The sequence below is a fragment of the Lissotriton vulgaris genome, chromosome 1_1 (genome assembly GCF_964263255.1).
Source record: "Lissotriton vulgaris chromosome 1_1, aLisVul1.2, whole genome shotgun sequence".
Taxonomy (NCBI): Eukaryota; Metazoa; Chordata; class Amphibia; order Caudata; family Salamandridae; genus Lissotriton; species Lissotriton vulgaris.
The window spans coordinates 2,061,822,502-2,061,840,717 of record NC_141685.1 but is presented as its reverse complement, the minus strand read 5'-3'; the positions used below and the strand labels follow the sequence as shown (position 1 = coordinate 2,061,840,717).

General features: G+C 41.1%; 1 protein-coding gene and 1 pseudogene across 21 annotated transcripts in view; one reads left to right on the top strand and one right to left on the bottom strand.

The window, feature by feature from the left end:
• PLEKHA5 (pleckstrin homology domain containing A5) overlaps positions 1–18,216 on the top strand; it is a 742,840-nt gene that overhangs the window by 72,328 nt on the left and 652,296 nt on the right. For 19 of the 21 annotated variants that reach the window (XM_086920721.1, XM_086920705.1, XM_086920764.1 and 16 more), the window contains exon 1: positions 237–317. The gene's annotated coding sequence lies outside the window, so the exon portion shown is untranslated. Of the gene's footprint in view, positions 1–233; positions 318–18,216 lie in introns of those variants that run through there. The other 2 variants (XM_086920674.1, XM_086920665.1) reach the window with 1 other exon arrangement.
• On the bottom strand, positions 5,665–17,194 carry LOC147751609 (uncharacterized; annotated as a pseudogene).

Here is an 18,216-nt window from a genome sequence, read left to right as displayed (position 1 = left end):
GGTTAAGTTAGAGCTATATTATTTACGCAAGCTCATGTGCATTTCATTCGCTTTCATAAGGTTTATTGAGGTCTTGGTTTTACGATAGGATTATGGAGCTCCTCTGTGACTTGTGTTCCCTTCGAGATGCCTCAATTTTCGCTAAAAACCTGTTGCACAGAAGCAATGCAAAATTAGTGAACTGCCTGTTGATTTGAATATTTATTTTAATAATATTTTCTTTCCATTTCCAGTCATAATGAACGGAAAGTGACCTGCAAACATCCAGTCACAGGGCAACCATCCCAAGACAATTGTATTTTCGTTGTGAATGAACAGTAAGTTAACATTTAAATTGCAAGTAATTATTTTTTGTTACTTATTCACTGTTATTGCAATGTAAAGTTGCGTGTTGCTCACTAATCGTTTGGACATGATTATGCTACTGATGGTTAGAGATACTGGAGAGTATCAGAGGAGTTGCTAGAGATAAGGTAAAAAAATCAATAGGCATTTTGATTTGTTGGGATTGATTTTTAACATCAGAGATAAACCTTATAAGAACAATACCCCCACTTTACGCTTGCTTTGCCGATTACAGCGCTGCTTTTGGTGGCATTGGCCACAACACACACTGGGCAATACACACAAAGTGGCGTATCCTGAGGAAACTCCTTGTGGCCATCATTGCACTGTATACTGGCACATGGGTCCGAATTAAGCTTATGCCTACACATGCTCCTCCCAAGATCTACATGCATTCGGGTCAAAAACAGGGTTGCGTGATTGCTCCCACTCTGTTTGACTTATAGACCGCGGATCTAGGCGAGGCACTATTGAAAGCAAACATCTTCCCGCCCAAATTAGGCCTCCTTAGACTCCTCATCATGCAGTGTGCTGATGATTTGGTATTACTGGCCCTGGAAACATTACATCTGTATAATACAAAGAATTTTCTGCAGGCAAACTCCACAAAAACATAGGTCCTGGTATTTATCCATAAACCGAAAAAGCAGCTAGTGGAATGGCAACTTGGCCCTCTTAGGATAACCACAGCCAACATATAGAACTACCTGGGCATACAATTCTCAGACACAGGAAGACTGACTATGCAGGCCAAGGCACTTGCAGTCAAGGCGGCTAAGGTCACATATGCATTATGCAAACTACATCACAAGCTTAAGTCAATCCGCAGCGCGAATCCAACGTGTCCTTAGGGAAAAATTAATACCAACAATAAGCTATGGACATCTTGCTTTCCCTGGACTGCTGAACGAAAAATATCAATCAACAAAGGTCCTTGACAAAAAAGGAATGTACAAACTTTGAATAATTATAGGCCACAATCTGCGCTATAATAAGTAAGGTGTCCAGCCAGACCCTGAATTTAATCAATGACAAAGATGGAAAGAAATTTCAAAACGACATGTATATAGTGGGACACAGTCCTGTATCCACATAAACAACAAGGCTAGACAAACAAATTACAAAGGTAGGAGGTTTATCAGGCAATTTTGCTCTGACCGGTGCGATTCGGCCCTCCAAGTTTGCTGTTGTTCCATTATGAACACTGAGGTTCCGCCTGATCTTCGGGCCTCCACCACAACTTACTCTTCTGGACCTCTGGAATCCTTTCTACATGTGGATATTCCTCCCACCACCATTCCTTCCATCTGACCGCAGCGGCGCCACCGGACGGGACGCACTGCATGCCTTATGACCTAGGCTTCGCCTTATTAAGGGTGCTCACCGCTTCTTGTTCTCATCCTCCCCCCTCCCCTTCAATCCGGACTTCTGGAATTCCTTCTACTCGTGGATTTTCCACCCACGACCAATGCTTCCAATTGACCGCAGCGGCGCCACCGGACGGGACGCACTGCTTGCCTTATTACCTAGGCTTGCATATTAGGCAATACACTGGTTATCCTGATGATGATCCTTCATTTTAACAAGATCGAAACACCGTCGACAGTTGATGTAGTTTAAACACTAGTTCCCCACTGTGTGACATATTTGCGTTTTTATTACATGAGTAAAGCTAGATTGATACTTTACATTTTGTACTAGCCTCTCACAAATTGTAAAATTGCCTGATAAACCTCCTACCTTTGTAATTTGTTTGTCTAGCCTTGTTGTTTGTTGTGGATACAGGACTGTGTCCCACTATATACATGTTGTTTTGAAATTTCTTTCTATCTTTGTCATTGATTAAATTCAGAGTCCGGCTGGACGCCTTACTTATTATAGTGCAGATTGTGGCCTATAATTATTCAAAGTTTGTAAATTCCTTTTTTGTCAAAGACCTTTGTTGATTGATATTACTAATACCCTTGGTCCTTGCTTACCGAGTTGGTTCCCTTGTTTCTCCTAATAGAATGAAAAATTGGAGCATCGTCACATAGCTGCATTTAGAAAGCTATTTAATCTCCCGAGAACAACTTGGCGCACATTGATCCAGCTTGAATTTCATATTGCAATGATTAACATCAAATGCAAAAAAGACATGGTCAAATACCACAGTGTGACCAATGCAGAACCAGGATCAATGAGGGAAGCACTACAAATGATATTTCAGGATACTAATTGTAGCTGGGAAAGCCAACTGATTAGCGCCAGTGAAACACTTAGCCTGACTTTAGAAATCATAACTGATTCATCACCAACAATGGACAGCTTAAAAAGACTGCTAAATGTACAAGGCAAACTCACTTCAAGGGAGCAGGACGTTAAACAGATTAGAAACACCCCATTGCAGAGGGATTTGTCCGTTCACATGGCGTCGCCATGCGCCAACAATACCTGAATGCAGCACTGGGAAGGCAAGCCCTACAGAACAATCTGAGGAACAGGCTCTTAACCCTTCCGAAATGGGACTAAAGGGGCAACTGGAAAAATATCTTGTTAGAAAAAAAAGAATTCAGCTCGAGCCTATATCACACAGAATCAGCTGCGCATATTTTCTCCTGCTGTGCTAAATAGTTAAACCAGAGCGTCTGTACCTCAAAACAATGTTTTTTCAAAATGGCACGAGAACTTGCAAAGAGGCGCTAACATACATCTGTACGACTGCCGTGCCCCTGGAACTTGCACAGATTGGCAAGTTCTATGCCGAAGTAGGAAGGCTCCTGCGAACCTCGTATGAGCTGAGGGCAGAAACAACCAGAGGAACTGGATGCGAAGCCTTGTTAGGGTCATGACCTGGCGACCTGATGATCTTAATTTTGTAGACTTATTCACATACAGGCACTCATGTTGAATGGACATGTAATTCCTTATGATGGTAATTTGTTGGCAAAATATTCTCCTGGGGGGTTGGTCTCCCACATGATTTGGCATTGAACGGATTTATGCATGCATCCTGCACTTTTGGACCTGAAGTACATGGTTTTACGTATGCATCGTGCATTTTATGGTTTCCTGCTAGATTCTGCTTTTGCACTCCATGATCTATAGGTGATCTTGCATTTTATGGCCAAATCATTCTCCGGGGGGTTGGGTGGTTCTCCCATATGACCTGGCATTACACAGCTTTATGCATGCATCTTGCACTTTAAGATCCGGAAGTACACAGTTTTATGCATGTATCTAACTTTATGGTTTCATGCATGATTCTGATTTTGTACTCCATGACATACGCACGATTATGGGGAAAAAGTTGCATCTTCTTAATCCGCATCTGGGATATGACTTCTCCTATTTGTAGGTGCGATGGGCATAAAGTTCTGACCAAATGATAGGGTTTAAAGTTTTCCAACTTTTGGCACCAATTTGTAATACTTTTTAAGCGATTAAAATAATATAATGGGTCTAACAGGAACTTGGTGTAAGCTGAACTAATTTTAGGGAGATGTGTTTTCTACATTTCCCGTGCATTTCAGCCTGAAATGAAACTGCTTTCATTATTCCAGGCCACATCACGGTTGGAAATGAAATCCTCTCAAAACTGAGTATGTAGTAGTAATTGGAATCTTTGAACATCCTCTAAAACCTATTGTTGGCTTTACACAATTCAGTCGTTGCAGTTGCTACTTTAGTGTCTCAAGGATTGCACATGGATGGGTCTCATGTTTTAGGTCTGGCTTAACAGCACAGCTGTCTGCATGGCATTATTAATCTGTTCCATGGGTCGGACGTCCAGGAGCTTGTGTGCTGTGAATTTTGGGCCCTAGCGCAGCGTCATCTAGGGAAACCTAGCTAACCTGTACATTTTTGAAAACTAGACACCCAGGGGAATCCAGGATGGGGTGACTTGTTTGACTCTCACCAGGTTCTGTTTTCCAGAAAATCCTGTAAACCTCAAACGGGGAGACTTTGGGGAACACAGAATAGTAGAACACGTTTTATTACCAATGGACTTTCTTTGCATTTCTGCCTTCCAAATGTAAGACGTGTTAAAAAGTAAAGTCCTTTTGCAAAATGTCCTCAAATTCACATGCTAGTATGGGTCATTGCAATTTCGGAGATGTGCAAATAACCACTGCTTCTAAAGTCTATATTTTGTTCCCATTTTGGAAAAATATAGGTTTCCTTGACATCAATTTTTCACTCAAAATTATACTAAATGCATGGCTATATACCCGGTACACAATGAAAAACCTTTGCAAGATGCAGTTCAGTTGTTGGTTCTGGGTACCTCGGGTTCTTGGTGAACCTACAAGTCCTATATATCCTCGCATCCAGAAAGGTGCAGCTGATGTAGCGGTATATTACTGTCAAAACTCTGCCAAACCTAGAAGTTATAGGTGAAAACAGAACAAATGGCTGTTTTTTTTAACTCAATTAAAATATTTTTTTTATATCAACTCATGTTCTATAGCATAACCTTGAAGGAGCTACAGAAATGACCCCTGCTGAATTCAGAATTGTCTACTTTTCAGAAATGTATAGTTGTCCGGGATCCATTTTTGCTTTCCCACCTATTTCTATCACTAACTGGAAGGATTATAGTGTAAAACAAACTTTAATTAAAATGGGACAAAACCAGCCGACACATGTTTTGCAGGATGAGTCCGCTTTTTTATGGCTGCAAAAGTAATGCAATAAACATATCTATAAAAGTTTGAAACTAGCAAATCAAGTCAATACTTCACTTGTAAAGCTATTACGAAACAAGCTAGACATTCTTACTGTATAGTGTCTGATGCTTAGCATGCCATTTGTACACATCTGTGCTCTAATAGAGTATGCAAACAGGACTAAGGGGTGGCATTAATGCCATGATCTTTTTTTATTCATTATACAAAATATTATTTTAACTTCACATTGCTTTTAATAGACCTAAAGTGCACTACCATGGGGTATTCTATTGTGTCTGTAAGTGTTTAATTTTTGTAATAGCTTATTGCACACAAGCTGCCAGAGTATCTTTCAGAGTATGTTTCATGTTGAAACTAATACAAATAATGGCACATGTCTAACTATGATACGATCCTTATTTACTTTCCTTTCTTTTTTAAACCGTCAGTGGTCAACACAATCATGTAGAACACTAAATATTTACTAACTTATTTTGATTAGCACATCCATCTCCATAAATACACTGTACAATAATTTTAGCAGTTAAATACCTTAAAATCTTAAAATTGATATGACAGTTAACGTAAACGGTACGCAATTGCTGCATGGGGAGGTTGGCTATTTTATTCCAAACCCCCTGCAAGTGTTAGTGGAGGCATGACAAGCATGCTAGAGTTTCACAGACCAGTCACCCCAGTGCAACCGAAAGGGAAGTTCACTCCAAACTGAAGAATCAGGCTCTCGAGAGCCATACAAGCCCTGCAGCCTGAGGCTAGAGGAAGCAGGAGGCCGTAGAAGGAAAAAGTGTTGTTGGCAGGGGAATCATTCAACACAGATGAAGTCCCACCATAGCTTAGCTCTTGGTTACCCAATGAGCTGGGAACCTCATCTGAAGCAGGGGACACGGATCCGTCAGTGGCTAGTGATGATCCTGCTTGGCAACTTATCAGTGGTGGTGCGGGCAACAGTAGTGGATATGACTACTCTGGGTGGTCATCAGTTGCCTTGTGTTAGATGTGGCAGCGAGAGCCATAGGGTAGACACCAAAGCCTCAAAGGTACAGCATATGGTTTTGCATGGCTAAGCATCCTCTTCAGTGGCATGTGTGAAGGGGCAACGAGCTCCATGAGGACAGCCGCCTTGGGACTGGAACTTTGGACAAAGACCACACTTCTGGTGCCAGGGTGCGGAGGGCGAATGGATCACGGTGGTTGACATTCAGGGCTGTGGATGAAGAGACAGCGAAGGACATAGGGCAAAAACCCACGGAGTTGGAGTAGCACTGTTCAATCGTCTACTTTGGGTGCTGGCTTTGGAACTGAGTTCATGCAAACCATAACCAAATTGACATCAGCCTTCATAGCTGCAGGTGCCACTCTCTGTGTAACGGCTGGAGAGCTCCGTTTGTACTGTAGGTATGAGGGCTGAGTGGTGACAGAGGGGGTTGCTGGTTCTGGCACAGGAAAGTATGAGGCAGGAATGGCATTGGCAAAGTCATTAGCACCAGAGGATTCCCACCCAGGCAGCACGGACAATACATAAAGTATCATCAGAAAAGCCCTGGCATGCGTGACTTCCTTCCTCCTCTTGCTCCTCCACCGTGGTACAGTTCTAGAACTTGAAGTCTAGTATCACACTCCCTCTGCGAGGTGTTCCTGTCTCCTTCTCTGTTGTGATCCTTCTTTGTTTCTAAAGCATTCCTGAGAACAATTTAATGTAGAGGGACTGACAGAATTTAATTTATTCAATTTGGTAGAGATATCAGATCAGCATGTATGGGCCCAACTGGAATTCATGTGGGCTGCCACATAATAAATCATTGTTTACTTTAGAATATATTCCTTATTGTGTTAATAGGCTGTAATAGGAAGTGTACTTCATGTTTAGCCTTACTGTGACCCATATCTAGCAGAAACCCTTGCTTTAGCACAACTAGATAACGTGTTTTTAGAAAGCCTAAGTTTTGGAGAATGATCTCTTGATGGAGTTTACTAGCTCTTTTTAGAGTTAGAGAACTTCTAGACCAAATCCAGCATTGTATTGAGAACACTGTTGATAGTATTTGATTATTTTTGGTTTGTACTTGGTGGTATTGTATTTTGCACAGTGCTTTTGGCAAACAAAACTTCAGAGAGGGGGCTGCTTGATCAGAACTGAGAACATGGCTCGCTAAAGAATAAATTATGCACGGCTCCCAATATAGGCCATGGCTGTATGAATAAAGAAGTAAAGTTTGTAAGTCTTTTTAACCTGATAATGCAAGAATAATAAAAATGACAAAAGCGATTCTGTGCATATAGATCATTACAGTCAGAATGTGTCCATTTCTTAAGGTTTGCACAGAACTGTATATTAAGAAGCTAAATCTCTCTTCAGAGCTGGTAAAGTCCTTTTTCCAAGGTCTCTCAAGATCTTCTAATAGCGATGAACAGGCTGTTTTTCTTGACTCACCTAGAGACATAGAAGATGTTGAAAGGACCATTTTTAATGATTTGCCTCCTGAAAAAACTCCGGGGCCGGATGGCTTTGAAAGCAAAATATATAAAGTGTTTCAGAATGCTCATACATGGAGATTATTGAATAGATATGTTATTCCCAAAAACCTAGCATCTGAAGTTGGCAGTGTTGTGGAAATGGACCAGAGTGGCTTCATACCTTGGCAACAACTTTGTGGCACATTCTTTGGTGAAGGCTATGTCCTATTTAGCTGATCATAGGAAAGAGTGACTCATTGCCTTTTCAGGCACAGGGAAAGGGTTTGATCTGGAGTCTTGGACAACCATTATTAGAACAGGAATTCCTGTTAAGTTCGCCAGATCGATTGCTCAGCTATACTCTTGGGATCTAGGCACAGCCTGTCATCATTGAAGTTATTGGGGAAACAATTCTAGTCTTATATGGCAATAGGCAAGGGTACCTACCTCCCTATTACTTTTCTTTTTACAATCCCAGTGAACAGAAATCAGGAGTAAACTTGTATACAGAAAATATATATTGTCTTTATAATGACAATGACAGGAGCATCAAATTGTGCACTGATGGTGTGGCTTTGTAGTTTAGCAACAGAGATAATGTCACAAGAACCTTGGGGTATTATAAACCAGTTCTCCTTTGCATCTGATTAAAAAATTATTGTGCACAAACGGAAGCACTTCTTTTTGGGGCTGAAATGAGATCCTTTCCTCCAGAGCTCAGTGTTTCTGTTATGAATGAACCTATATAATACTTGAGTAAATATGGACATGGCTAGGTTTTATGATTTAAACCAGGCTTCTCCAACGAGTACTCGTAGCTCTCCTGCAGCCAAAAGTAGCTCTCCTGTGTGCAGCCCAGTAAACTAAATTAGGAACTTTTGCTTGGTGGAATTAATATACATATACCAAAATTAAAATGCAGGTATTTTGAATTAAATGTATGTATTTTCAGAATTAAAGAGCTGATGTCTAGAGAAAAACGTTTGAATTTCCAAAATATGTTTAAGGTTATTTGAGTAATTAAAATCAAACAGTATTGTGGAGAATATTACTAATATTAGGGGCATTCCATCTTTGGGTCTTACATATTACCCATTTAGACGCATGCCACATGGACAACACATTTTTTTACATTACTGCTGGCAACCAAGCCTGATGCAGAGAGGTGATCACTGCTAGTATGATGGCCACTAGTCTTGTCTAGTGTGATTACTACTGCATCTCTAATAATACTAATAGCTCAGAAGGATTTCTGTTGAACATAAAAGTAGCTCTTATTCCAGCAAGGGCGGGAGACCCCCGGTTTAAACTATGTCCCATTGCTCAGTCTCATATAATAATCAAATGGACTTCCCTCTCACTGGTAGGGAGGGCCATTCTTGTTCAAATGAGAATTTTACCTCGGTGCTTTTTCCAAGCCATACCTTGCTGTCTGGCCAAAAGATATTTTGATGTTTTGAGCAGCACCATCTCTCAGATAATCTGGGCTGCTAACAGAAGTCAAGTAAGCTAGGAAAGTTGTCTTTAAATATTCCATAAAGGACAGGCTTCACCTCATTTTGTAAAATATAATACTGCTGCTGCTTTGGAATATCTAAAGCACTTAATAATCATAATTGAGCCAGCGGTTTAGAGATTAATGTATAATCTAAGAAATGGGAGGCCATGCTATCTTGAAGGTATTTTACATTTTGTCGTCCAAAGTACTATAAAACAAATGATTCTGTGTATTGGTAACTGTTAAATATCTCTTTGCCTATTGTGAAGGTGCTCAGGATCTCCATCATAAATTATGACCACGTTAAGGTAATCAGATGATTCCTAAAGACCGCAGTGTGCAATAAGACCTGGAGGGCTAAGGGGAGCACCACTGTTCAAGTCCTTCTTAGAATAACATAATGTGGCCTACCATGACATTTTTGAAACTGATTTATCCTCTAATCGTGTTAAGAGCTGGTAACTAATTGGCCTTGAGAGTATAGTCATTTTTGTTATGCAATGAAGGCATCCACTCTTTGTTATTTTTCTTGCATCTTGCATATATATATATATGAAAAGGGTCCCTTTTGCTGAGTTTTAAGAGAAGTAGCTTGCAGTGGGAATAATCTTATCAAATAAAGAAATAACACTGATTTTCTTAGGAATCCAAATGCTCTGTAGAGCAATCTCCTTCGCATTTGTTAAGTTATATTACACCCCTGCTATGAATCGTACACGGTAGCCCGGGGCCAGCTCCTATTGTCAATGATGTGAACTCCAGCACATGAGAGCATATTTATTAGAATTCCTCTTGATACAAGCGGAATGAAGTAGTAGGGTTGAGCTTGCTGATACCACCAATACAGCCCTCAAAGGTTTCCTATCTTTAATCTTTATTTCATGGTCCGCAAATTACCATGTTCTCTTTAGTGGTATGTGTGTGGCCTGATGGGAAGCCCCTAAAAATCCCCGACCCTCAAGGATACCAAACTGGAAGACTGAAAAGAAACCTTCACCCATTTGTGAAAAATGCTGCGATGCCAGCCTGCTTATCTTGAAAGATGGGCAATACCTGGGGCACTCTCTTAACCCAGATTGCTAACTGGTGAATACTAGAAATATGTATCTATCATATGATAACATTATCAGTAGCCATGTAGGGCCTGCTAGACCGCTGTATGAAGAAGTAGAAGACTGATTTATGGAACTTTTAAAATCAGGTTCTATTTGAAAATATGCTATCGGCCCAGTGTGTAACAATTGCACATACTGACCCGATGCTTACAGTCAGCAATGACCTGCGCCGGTGCTCTCCCTTCTGATCTCTACTGGATGTGTAGGGCTCCAATTAGAGCTTCGGAAAACTTATTACAACTTTATTATTTCACTTAAAACAAGCCAGAAAGTTTTGCTTAGTTATTTAGAGGTTTACATTGACAACGATTTGAATGTAAATATGATAAACTAAATGGACATCTTAGCCTGTATGATCTTATTATTTTATTAAGAGATATTAAATGACTTCATTGTTACTTTGTTGAAATCTGTATTCATTTCTGTAACGAGCCTAAACGCGTAATTAAATGCAAAATTGCAGTTTTAACCCAATAAATAAAAAACCAAAAAAGAAAACAGAAAAAAAGAAAGGTGAAAACGAAGAAGTGCTTTATAGCTGGAATTTGTGTTTGAAAAGAGTACAAGTAATTGGCTTTCTACATTTTACATGGGTAACACTTAGGGCCTTATGACTTTGGTGGTGTGGGAGTGGGGCCGCCACGCTGCTGGCTCACTCCAACACCACCAAAGCCAAAACAGACTGTCTGCCAGATTGCAACTTTTTAAGTCGCTGCCGGGCACTTCTTTGATGTTCCCACCGCAGTGCCTTTGAAATGAGCTCCGCAATGGGAACGTCAAAGCATGTTCCTGCACAAATCGAAATGTACAAAGCTGTGCATTTCGTTCCATGCAGGAACATGGGGGTGCATGGATTGGCAGCTCGCTGTGCCAATTTTAAACACAGGGATCAATACTCAAAAGGGGCGAAAAGAGGTACACCAGAAATTGGTCAGGCTCTTTGACGTATGCCTTTTTAACTACTAATTTCAGGCATTATTAAGCCCTCTAAAAGGAAGTCCATAATACCTTGATTTTTCTATGATATCAAGAACCTTTACCCAAATTGTGTTCTGCTAAAGGAACAGGAACAAACTCCTCAGAATACGCAAAGAAGCATGGTGTGATGTGGATCACCTCTTGCTGAAGCTGAAGCAGTATGTTCCTTTTGCTGCAATAAAGAACCTATTTCTTACCTGGTGTGTGTGAGAAAGTCTTTATTACGACACTGGTGACGGTCGGGATGAGAGGGGAGCCTGCAATGTCCGTGTTCCCTGGTGAAGCAGTTGTAACTTGGTTAGTATCAAGGAGGACTGAAGATCTGGGATTCCCGATGCAAAATCTTCTTCATTAGTAGATATTGGGCTGTAGCAAATTGCTACCAGTGTACTGTTAATTTAATTTACTAACTAAAGAGGAGGTCAAGGAGTTAGTGGCTTGAGCATTAGAGTGATATGTGCCCCAGTAACGTCAGATACATGGGGGGTCATTTTAAAACTGAATTGCAACACAAAGCATCACGCTCCTAAAATTCAATGCTTAGCGCCCATATTTAAATGGGCTGATGACACATAGTCATGCGAGCAATGAATCCACTGTGTGGCGACACGCACACTTTTGACCCTATTTAAAAAGGGCAAACTTAATATATATAGTGCTACACTAGCAATTAAACCAAGTGTTCAGTGACACGCACGCCTTTCTTTAGCCACAATTTAATGCAATAAATAAACCAATAACCTACTTGTGTTCAATGAACTCATGGCAATGTGCACATCCAGTTTGGTACAAGACCAATGATAAAAAATAACCTGTGTGCAGAATTCAGTGAATGAACACTTTGATAACCAAGGTGTGATGTTAAAGCACTATACAAACACCATGGGAGTGTCTCTTCTATACTGTGAGCTGAAGTTTGCTTGTTCTACTTCATCAATCAAGGGCAGCATCAGAACATTGAAGGAGCTACACCACCATTTATACAATAACCAGGACAACCATGCTTATATTGGTTGCAGATGATCCAAGGCTTCGGAGCTTCTGTGGAGGCTATAAGTGGAGAAGCATATACCGACAAAATGGTTATTAAATATTGTTTTGGAGCAAAAGGAAGAAGAATATAAAACATTTGCCACCGTAAGTATTAGAAGACGACGAAGACTCAGATGCATTATACACTGCTCTGAAACAGTTACAGTTGAACTCTGGAGACAGATTGAATGCAATTGATGATATATATATGTGCTTAGACAGTTGCCCAATGATTCAGTAGATTTGTACGTAAATTAATGGAGGGTACTATCTGCCAAATGTAATGATTGGTTTCAAGACCAAATCATATGTGATCTGATTGTACCTAGAACAAACGGCACAAAGTTTCAAGAAAAATAACTATTGATAGCTTTAACATTAGACAAAGCCTTTGCCATAGCGCATCAGTTTGAGAAAATGATTAAAGGCATGAAATAATTAACAGATAAAGAAATTGCAAACGTCCAGGTGGTCAAGTTCATTATAAACAGGGTACAGAGAATCAATAAAGGCAGGAGGCTGTGCATAGTGTATGTGAGGGTTCGAGTATTAAAGTTAGCATTTGTTTTAATTGTGCAACTAATTAATGAAAATCTTGACCAGTAATATGGCAAATGTGTAGCTTCTGTAAATGTAAAGGTCCTTATACCTGTTTGTAAAAATAGGAATCGAAGGAACAAAGATAACTGTGTAGTCAGAAGGGCAAGTGATTGATGTGACACGAGATGAGGAAATATTAACCTGAAGAATTTATATTGAAAATATGACGGAGAAGTAATACAAAAATGCACCATTTAAATAATTGGGGTCCAAGATATTGTGATCCTGGCAAAATCAGGGGTTGGACATATGTTTATCAGAAATAACAAATTAGCCAAATTCACAAATGTGCATTTAAATGCTCCAGATGTCAAGCCTGCGGATTATAGTAATAAACCCATTGATGTTGTGGGTTATTTTAAGACCAGTTGAGACATCATGAAATTATGATGATGATTATAGCAAGGAAGGTTGCAGTTACGTACAAATCCATCTGATTTGATGGAAAGATAAGGATTTAGAGATCTTGTTGGATAGGTAAACCATTATTCTCACAAGAAATACAAAAATTGTTACACCTTTGCTGTGCAAAGCAGAAGCTAAGCAAGAGAACCTATTTCCATCAGCCATCTGCACAGGAAGTGACATAACTGTTTTCCCATCATCCATCCACACAAGTGACATCACTCCTCCCACCCAGGACCTACTTAATTGGTGGCTGCGGCGCAGGCATGCATTAGACGCATGCAGCAGGCACGCCGATTATGCGCCAAAGACAAACGTGTGTGTGCCTGAACTTAGCTCAGTGCCAGGAACCACCCACTGCTACCATGCTGCGACCCTCCACACCCTCAATCCTGGCTGCCACTCCACATACTACTGCCTTGCTGCACCACACAACACCAAGGGAGCAGTCTTCTACACTTCCTACAAGTTTTTATGCTCTTACACACACCCAACTCTCACAGCACGGGCATCAACAGCACCAAACTCCCTCACACTCCGAGTTCTCCAACCACCCACACAACACTCTGCACTCACATGCATCTGCTCACTCACCAGACATGCCTCATAGATCTGGGACCTGATGCATGACAATGCTCCAGGACTACTTTTCCACACGGGAACCTGGGTGAAACCTGCATTGGCACCTGACACCTTGCCACAGCCAGCCCCAGCTACAAAATTGTCAGGCAAGGCAACTTCATAAGCCTGGAGGCAGAATCACTTATCTGGCAGGGAGTAGCAGAGAACGCTACGCCGCACGATTTACGTTCTAGCGCATCTAACTAAACGAACAGATGCTGCTCGTGAGCTCTGGGGTCGAGGATACCCCAACAAACAATCGACAAAGCCACCTATGTAAAGCAAAGGAGAAAAAAAAGGAAAAAATAACAGAGCAAACTACGTTAGCCCTCGTATCGGAATGACCAGAGCCCTCACTTGAATATAAAATCAGAGCTTCTCGAATTGAAATATAAAGGATGCGTTAGGACATTTGAACTTGTTCTTGACAGCAGATACCCCGAGTGACTTTTCTAGGGATCAGGGGTCGCTATCACTCCGGCTGGAGTGCATTGACATTACAGCAAGAAGAACAGATTGTGTAGTATGAATCAGTGACACCAGTGTTGATTATGTGAATGAGGTGTAAATGTGAGGTTAGTATTTTCGGATAACAAAATTGGTGTTTGTTTCTTGAAAGAAAAAACTTGAAGAACTTGTGAACAGATCATGAGTGTTTTTCTTTGCACAGATTGTGATCATTACAAAAAAACCTTCTCGACATATAGCCAAGAAAAACATTGTCTAAAGAAAATATGACCATATAAATTAAGCTTCTTATTTGATCACTTTTTTAAGTAAGTGAATAACGAAGAATTTTTTTTTTTTTTTATAAAACTTAGACTTTTGTATGGAGAAATCATGAGTTAATGACCCGTTCCTATGCTATAAACAAGCATTAAAGTAATTAAGGTCATGCGGGAGGTTGTTGATTAATTTTGGCAGAATCCCTACCATCCACTGCACTACCTTCACGGACACATCACCATCCAACATGAAACACATGTCGTTCGAGATCCACCTCACAGCCAACTGCACCCCAAGCAGCACTCTAATCTAGAGGCAACCGGGATGGTGCACCCACTTCACTGACATGTCACAGATTTCTTTACACCACGCGCCCTCGACACTAGCAATTACATCCTACATTGAGACATCAACTTCCACCTGGAAGACGATGTTGTACCAAACTCCAAAGCGCTCTTCAAAGACCTTAGAAGTCTGAGCCTCTCCCAACACGTAAAGGGATCTATCCACGTGGCCGGATACCTACTGTACTCTGTTTTCACCAACTTTGACAACATCTAAGCCAACACCAGTCTCCTGGACATACCACACCCTCGTCAAGTTCAGCTTCTCTGTCTCAGTGTGGCGCACACACACCACCACCAAACACGGCTGACAGAACTGGAACAGCATCACTTACAACTGCTCTTAGCACCCATCAATACAAATACAGCAACAACTTCACCCAAGCCATCACGAATTTGAACAATTGGATCGCAGTTCCTGGACCCCCCCCGCCCCCAACACAGAAATACAGCAAGAACTAGATCCTAGGCCGTTGGAACACAAAGGAACTCAGACTGATGAAACACCACTGCAAACAACTGGAATGCAAATGGAGAATAAGCCACGACAACGCAGAAAGAAGAACATTCAAACCTACCGTGAAACTCTACCACCAAATGATTCAGATCACCAAAGGTTCCTGTCTGCCGGACCACATTGATGCAAGCACCAACAGCAGTAAAGAAATCTTGGCCATTGTGAAGAATTTTACCTCACCAGTGGCAGCCTCCAAATTGACAATCCCCCTTCTGGACCTCTGCAACCATTTGTCTAAATTCTTCAGGCACCAAATCACTGCGATTCACAGGAACTTCAAAGAGACCCGACAGACTTTGCCAAACGCTTCCTGATCTTATCCAAAGAACCAATGCTAAGCACATTTCCCATCACCAGCTCAGATGAAACAGCTGCCACCATGGAATCCACCCACCACACCTACTCAAACAGTGCCATGCACACACCTATTCTGAACATCTCCACCTCTTCTGTGACCTTTTAGATGCTTGGAAGAAACTCTCCAGGCCTCACCAACTACAAACCCAATTCACTGCTACAATTCCCAACCAGGGTCTTAAACAAAATCATCAACACACTCCTACAGAATACCTCAGCAACCACCAACGCCTCAGATCCACTGCAGGGAAAATACCCTCCTCGCTGAACAGATGACATATGCATGACTCTGGATAGAGGAGACACAGTGTCCCTCAATCTCCTAGACCGCTAACCATCATTAGACATGGCCTCCCACCCCACCCCATCCAGTGCCTACACAACATTTAAATCCAAGGACATGCACTCCAATGGAGCTGCTCATTTCTTACTGGAAGTACCATGTCAGTCAGCCTGGCACTGTACACCTTGGATGCCCACTACCTCATCTGTGATGTTTTGCAAGCTCTTCAATGCATACATGATCACTCTAGCCCAGTACTTCCCAAACATTTTAAAACTGCTACCCTCTTTTTAGAACAACATACATTTTTGTGACCCACCTAGATTTAATTGACATGAGGTTGGCGATTTATTTCTTTTTTTAATGTAAGTAAACCATAGTGTGGTAGTGCACCGTCATTTACAGGGAATTGAATTGACCACTAAATTGGCACAGACGTAGTTTCCTGATAAATCTATTTTGTCCACAAATGATAATTTGTGGGATTCTTATTTTAGTCAACATTTATCATGTGTGCATCACCAAGGTAAGAGTTTTTGTTGTTGTTTTTTTTGGATCCTCTTAAAATCTTCCATCAGACTTCCACAGAAATGTGCCTAATTGTTGCTTTCTTAACTGCTGAATGTGTACAGTTCATTTACTGGGATTAACATTTTGTTGTGTTACAAAAAATTATATATTCCAGACTTCCCTTTCACACACTCAATACTCCAGCAAGATTTTCACATAATTCACTTTACTTTTTTCCACTGACTGCAAAGTGAGGAGAGTTTGTAAACACCAATCCCTATATTAAAATAAGTTTTATTTGTCAGAAGACATAGCCTGACATTTTACCTCTTTCAGTGCAGTAAATGTGATAAGATAAATAAAGAATTTAAAGGCATCTTTATTGCTTGGACTTTCATCGCACAGCAAAAATCGGTTCACAATCCACAGTTTGGGAAACACTGCTCTAGCCAGAATCATCTGCTCTCACAACTAATTTACTCTCATTTGTAGACAACATGCCACTCATTCTCTCCCTCAAGACGCCCAGTACCCATATCAAGTTCAATGCTTGCATAACTGCAATCACCCACTGGATGAAGACCAATTGTCTGATGCTGAAAACCAGAAAGACCGAAATTGTGACCTTTGCGAAGAGCACTTCACCATGGGACTCTATTGGGTTGCCAACAGAGCTATAACCGATCCCCACAACCCACACTAAGAACCTCTTGATGATCATCTGCAGCAAACACGACATGACAGCCCAAGTCAACGCTGTCACCGCCCCATGGTGCCACACTCTGAAGAAATAAAGATGCTGAGTAAGATTTTGAACATGGCTCCTAGTGAGCAACCGGGAAACCATTGTGCACGTATTGTAACAAGCAAGCTGGACTATGGGGACATCCTCTAATCAGGGATCAACAGAAAGGCTGCAGACCATTGAGAGAACAGCAGTCAGAATCACTCTCAACCTCCCACACCACACTCGCATCACCTGAAGGTGGTCCACCAGCTAACTATATACAAACAAGCACATTTGAAACTCCTCACCCAACCTTTCAAGGCACTACATTGAGCCTCCATAACCGCATTTACTTTCACATACCTTCAAGACACCCCCTTACGTGCACACATCCCATGCTTAGGGAAAACCAGACCCGGCAGACTAGACTTAACCTACATCTCTCTTAAAGCGTGGAATGACTGGTCACTATGCATAAGAGCCTCCTCCTCACTTTTTCAATTCTGCAAGAAATAGAAGACCTAGCTTTTTGAGTAGTCCTACTATGCTCTACGTTTGGCTAGACTCATCAGTCCAGTAACAGGATTCCTTCCTGGGTGACCGTGCGCTCTACAATCTGCATGACATATTAACACAGCTTAAAATCGGACAGATCCATAGATATTGTATATATTAAGCGTTTCAGTTAGAATTACTGCTTTGTTCACTTTACGTTGATATTTTTTCCTTGATCATCCTTAGTAGGCAGACCGTGGTATATAAATAAGTTTGTCCTGTAGAGATACCTCAGTGCAAGTTTTAATACTGTTTGTTTATGGAGAGGAATGTGTGATATTCTAATAGAATCCTCATCATAGGGTTGCATGGCTGGATTCTAGGTGGCATTTGACGCGGGTCTCCTATCTATGAAGCCGTTTGTTGTTGATGCTTAGATAAAGAGCTCAATACTTACCTGGCATTTGTGAAAAAATTATTGATTGCAACACATGGCTGTCATCAATACCAGACAAAAAATATTAATAACATCCTTATTC